This window comes from Diceros bicornis, chromosome 21 (genome assembly GCF_020826845.1).
Source record: "Diceros bicornis minor isolate mBicDic1 chromosome 21, mDicBic1.mat.cur, whole genome shotgun sequence".
In the NCBI taxonomy this organism is placed as follows: domain Eukaryota; kingdom Metazoa; phylum Chordata; class Mammalia; order Perissodactyla; family Rhinocerotidae; genus Diceros; species Diceros bicornis.
In genome coordinates this window covers 39,282,164-39,288,236 of record NC_080760.1, presented here as the reverse complement: position 1 = coordinate 39,288,236, position 6,073 = coordinate 39,282,164, and positions in this window count along the sequence as shown.

The following is a 6,073-nucleotide window of genomic DNA, read 5'->3' as shown; positions in this document are numbered from 1 at the left end:
CCAGGGGACATTCGGCAACGTCTGGACACGTTTTTGGTTGTCACAATTGGAGAATCATCTAGTCGAATCCAGTTACTGGCATCTAGTGGGTGGAGGCTAGGAATGCTATCCTGAAATGCATAGGGTAGCTCCACAGACACAAAAAAGAAATTACCTGGCCCAAAATGTCAAGAGTGCCAAGGCTGAGAACTCTCCTGTAGACTACAAACCACTTGGCATGAAAATGAGTGCTCTAAAAGCATTCACCCCCAAATTTCTGACTCCAAATCCTATACCAGACCTGAAGATTTTTGGTGCAATAATTGTACAGGCACCCACATCCACCCTAATTATGCAGTTGTCAGGTAAAGAGTAGCGGCCTGAATTCAAATCCTCATTTGACTATTTGCTGAGTGACCTCTGGCTTTTTAACCACTTTGTGCCTTAGGTTTCCCATCTGTAAAATGGGGACAATAGTAGTAACCATCTGACAAAGTTGATGTGATATCTAAGTGAACAAACAAATGGAAAGTGCTTAGATCAGGGTCCGGCCCATAGCACTAAATAAGCGTAAACTTTTGTATTGTTGTTATTACTTGACACAAGAGAAATTTAAAGATTTGCATTTATCTAGACCGATTTGCAAAAGTTCAGTCATTTGAATAATAATTCTATTATTTCCAAGCCTCATCTAAACTACTATTTACTCAAGATTTTTCTTTAAATTGTCACACGTCACACTCTTTATGAACTTTTTGTGTCCTTCACAGGTTTAACGTCTTCATTGTATTTTCCCACACACAAAATAATACAACGCTATCAAAGCGAAGTTATTCTGTTTCACATAGAATCCTCTCACGTGCTCCACTGATGGACACGTCACAATCAGATAGCCAACCCCTCTCTAGTGGACTTTTGTCATTCTTTTGGTTGCTCAACATCTATACATCTCATGAATCTTGCTGGGAGGCAGAGCCCACCTCCATCAAAGAAGCTATACATGTCAAATATTCTTTCTCAGCTGCCTTTGCAGCTAGGCATGAGCATGAGCCCTCAACTTCACCAGTCAGGCTTCCCCGTGCCTGTGTTGGAATTGGCAGCTGGTGACCAGAAGAAGCAGGCACTGTGTCAGTCATCTCAGTCTCAACGGGATGAGCTCCCATGGCTACAGGGGCATCCAGCCCTGGGACGCTGAGGTGGCAGAGATTCTCTCTCTGGTCCGAGATTACCCAACATTGAGTGAATTCCCAGAACTGCAAACTCAAATGCTAGAGGGACTAGGCAAGGAATGTGAATGAGTAACGGGAGCCAGGTCAGGGGGTAGTGGGGACTGTGCAAACTTGAGCGTTCGCACTTCATCTAACGTGGGCATCTACCGCTCAGTTGCAGTCATTTGTTTTCACGTGGGGATATGAGCCCTGTACTACCAGGTCTGACTTTTCAAGAGAAACAGGGATTCTGAGTGTTATGTAAAATTGATGGGCAACCAATTCAAGCAAACAAACAAAGAGACCATTGTGTGGGGCAGCATTGAAAGGCACATGCCTGCAAGCCAGCTTCAGCCCTCAGGCCACCTATGTGCTACATAAGTCCTCTCACCTCTCACTGCTCCTCAGTGGAAGGCTTAATTGAGAGAGAAGTTAAAGCAGCCTCTCTCTACCCCTGTAAAGTTAGTAAGACTTGAAGTAGCTAATAATATTAAGTAATGATATCATTAGTAATAATACTTAATGCTATTATTTAGTAATATATTAAGTACTATTATTCATATTATTACTTATTAATATTATAAGGTAGTAATAATAATAAGTAACCGTAATATCAGGAAGACTTCAAGACCTCCCACACTTTTTTTTTTTTTTGGTGAGGAAGATTGGCCCTGAGCTAATGTCTGTTGCCAATCCTCCTCTTTTTGCTGAGGAAGATTGGCCCTGAGTTAACATCCGTGCCCACCATCCTCTATTTTGTATGTGGGATGCCACCACAGCACGGCTTGATGAGAGTGCGTAGGTCTACGCCTGGGATCCCAACCTGTGAACCCTGGGCCACCAAAGTGGAGCTCGTGAACTTAACCACTACACCACTGGGCTGGCCCCCCACCCACATTTTTTACTAACCTTCCAAGTAGAAGCCTTATTCCCTGAATACAACACAGTTCCATGTCTCTGTACTTTTGCTCATGTTGTTTCATCTTCCTTTATCAACCCCACTTTGCCCAAATATATCCTGCCTTTCCTTCTAAACACTACTCAAGGGACACTTCCTTCTGGAAAGCTTTCCTGATTTCCTATCCCTTTCCCTCCTCCCCTACTCATTCACCTTTGGTTAGGTACCCCATATCACCCAGCGATAATATTCCAAACGCTTAAAAAACAATCAGCCCCAATTCTCCAGCGAAGAAATGGAGAAAGCTTACAGGCTAACACTTTATCAGAGCGTACAATCCCAGGGCAGTAAGAGTGAGGGGGAAACAATATGAGGCAAGAAATGACAGAAAGCACATACAGGATACTATGTTCCTGCACAAGCCACAGCTGCTCAAGAAAACACAGTTGGTTGCTTAGCCTTGTGGGATACCTCTCAAGGGGCAGTAAGAAACTACTGCCCCTCATAACAGTTATTTGGGGAGAAGAGGGGTGAGGAATCTGTTGGCTCCTTCCTCTCTTCAACCTCCCATTGGTCAAAATCTGAGACATGAGATAATGACTCCTCCATACCAGAATGAGTGCCCAGGTACACGCAGGCCTAACAGCAGGCCTGCCTCCACCAGAGCACCTTCCATATCGTAGGAAATGATGCTTACGTGTCTTTTCAACAATGATGCAAGCAATGACACCAATAATGTCTTTACCACTTATATCTTCAGCATTTGCATAGTACTCAGCACAGAGTAGGGAGGCAGGTGAGTTTGGTTTAGTTCAACAGACCTTTATAAAACATTTAGGGTTGTCAAGTGGAGTGAAACACAGGGGTGGGTGGTAATAACCCTGAAATATCAAACCCGTTTTTCAACTCAATACTGTAGCTTTAATAAATCTTTGTGTATTAGCCAGGGTTCTCCAGAGAAACAGAGCCAATGGGATAAACATATAAATATACACACATACGTATATATATTCGTTATATGAATTGGCTCACACGGTCGTGGAGGCCAAAATGTCCCACAATCTGCCCTCTGCATGCCGGAGAACCAGGACAGCCAGTGGTGTAATTCAGTCCGAGGCTGAAGGAGTCCTAAGAACCAGGAGATCCAATGTCCAAGGGCAGGAGAAGATGGATGTCCTAACGCAAGAGGAGAGACCAGGAATTGGCCCTTCCTTCGCCTTTTCTGTTCTAGTCAGGCCCTCAACAGATTGAATGATGCCCCCCGAAATCAATTAGGCCAAATCTCCCTTGCTCAAGTCTACTGAATCAAGTGCTAATCTCTTCTGGAGTCACCCTCACAGACACACCCAGAAATAATGTTTTATCAGCTATCTGGGCATCCCTTAGCCAGTCAAGTTGACACATGAAATTAACCAGCACAGTCACAAACCCAAGAGACCCTGGCTCCTGGCCTCCCTCTCCATTCCAGCCCCCTCTGTCCTCTCGGGCACCTAGATTCCCTTCAGTTACCACAGGACAATCTTATCTTGAGTGGTGGCTCTAGACAAAATTCTACCAAATTAAAAAACCTGCAGTGTGTATAATATCCATAACTAGGCACCTGAGCTATTACTTTTGTTGATGTTGAGTGATGTTCACATGCCTATACAATGTAGTTGATTTTTCTGCAAGAAGGTCTTCATGTATCTTTTCAACCAAATAAAAATGTTCCTTTTAATGATCTTTATTGTACTAATTAGTTTTAAACACTTGCCCCAATGAGATGCCCTCTCACTCCCAGAATTCCCCTGATGACACTGAATCAACAACAAATGAATATTTTTATACAGAAAAGGAGTCCCCATCCATAGGGGATTTTTATATTTGCTAGGGGGGAAAAACGTGCCTTTTTCAATTCTTACCACTGTTCATTTTGTGCATTCACGCAACACATAATTATTTTGTCTGTGTGTTAGTTTGTTTTCTCAGCTACCTATTAAACATTTTCTGGGTATATAGCACTTGGCTAGATATCTTCACTCACTGATAATTTAAAAGGCTTTGGGTTTTCTAGCCACTGAACATGTACCCCAAAAGTAAAACGCAAAATTTCAACCTGCACTTCTCAGGGGCCTGATAAATATAAGAGTGGGTTTAAAAGGGGGATTTCAAAAAATGAATTATGGAAAATAAAATAAGTCTCTGTATCTAAATTACTAATTAAATTCCTGGTAATGCTTGATTCCGTTTGTTACTTCAAGAATTCTCTCTCTAAAAGTAGTCCTGACTATCAGGAAAGGTTAGGAAGGCTTAGTCATCTGTTAAAAAGCGATGGGTGACCTCCATCACTTCACCATTTGGCAACTACGTTTCCTAGGACATAACAGTCAGCAGCTGATGTATGAGCCTCCTGTTCTCTTAATTATTTTTCTGTTTACTCACAAGTTAAATCACTATGCATGATTTATATTACAATTTTCTACATCCTTTATTTAAAGATAGTTCTGGAATATTCATAAGATCTGAAATGCAGGCTGACAAAAGATTTTCACGGAACTGCATTAGTCTACCTTTTACCATGTGTAGATCATCAAAGAAAGCTTATCAGACTCCTGAGAGGAGCCCACACACGCTGTGGTCCTTAAGAGAGCAAAGGGCCTCAGAGCAAATAACTTTCGACATGTACCTTCTTTATAGAAAGTTGAGGTCTTGAAGTCAGCCAGTAACATAGAGCCAAAATGTGGGGGAGTTCAAAAGGCAAGGAGCTCTTATCTGAGGCATCTAGTCATAGTGTACCCTTGTAAAGCAAAATTTAATTTATAACATGGAACAGGCTTTAAGATGCCATAAAAGTAATAGGAGTCTGAAAATGGGGATCCTGCATCTTGCTACTGACACTGCTTTGCCTACAATAATGAAACAAAAAGTCAGAAATAAAATATTCTTTTGCACATTATCACAGGCAATGCTAACAAATTAGCAAATTTTTGGAACAGCGAGAAACTTGTTTTTTATTGATGTGAATGCACTTTAGTAATAAAAGGCTAGATAAATGGTCCTAGTTGGAATCTTAGATTCAAAGTAGTCTTAAGAAAGAAGGGACTTTACTGGTCTAACCCCCTCACTTTAGAGTTTTAAAAATGGAAGCCCATAAAGAGAAAGGGACTTGCTTGTGGTCACCAGCTAATTACAGAGAAGTAGGATGGTGTGGAGGGCTTGTGGGTGAGGTGGTCAGGGAAACCTGTACGTCCTTGGAGTGACCTTGTGAGCAGCCACCCACCCTACCTCATCCCAATCAGGCCAACTCTGATTCTAATCAAATCTCTTTACACAAATTAAATTAAATTTACTAAATAATAAAAAATTATTTAAAATTAATAAAAATTAATTAATGAAAATGTACTAATTAATCCAAAATTAAATTAATTAACTAAGAATTTATTTATTATTAATCAAGAATTAAAAAATAAAAATATCTGAGAAAAGATTGCTTCTGTTCATGTGATATGTATATTCCTGAAAACCTATAAGGTTAATTTTTACAAATAAAATATATTTTAGACGATTTGCTCTCTTCATACTACTCTCAGCAGTATTCAGCATAGTTAACTACTTTCCTTCTTGAAACACCCTTTTGCCTTTCTAGACACCACGTTCTTCCAATTTTCCTCTGCTCTTACTTGCTGCTCCGCTGTCTCCTCCTCTGCCTCTGTCTAGGAGGTAAGCATTGGCACACCTAAGGCTCAGTCCTGGGCCCTCTTCTTTTCTCCCTTCTTCTCTGTTCTCAGACTCTCCATCAATAGTCTCCACCCCGCTTATGACTTACATATATGCCGATGACTCCCAAAGGTATCTCTAACCCAGGCATCATTCACGCCCAACTGCTGATGTGACATCTCCACCTGGTGTCTAGTAAACATTTCACACTTAACACGATCAAAGCCAAAAATCTGATCCCCCTGCTCCAAGATTTCTTCTCCCCACCCCAGTCTTCCTCCCCTCGGGTAGT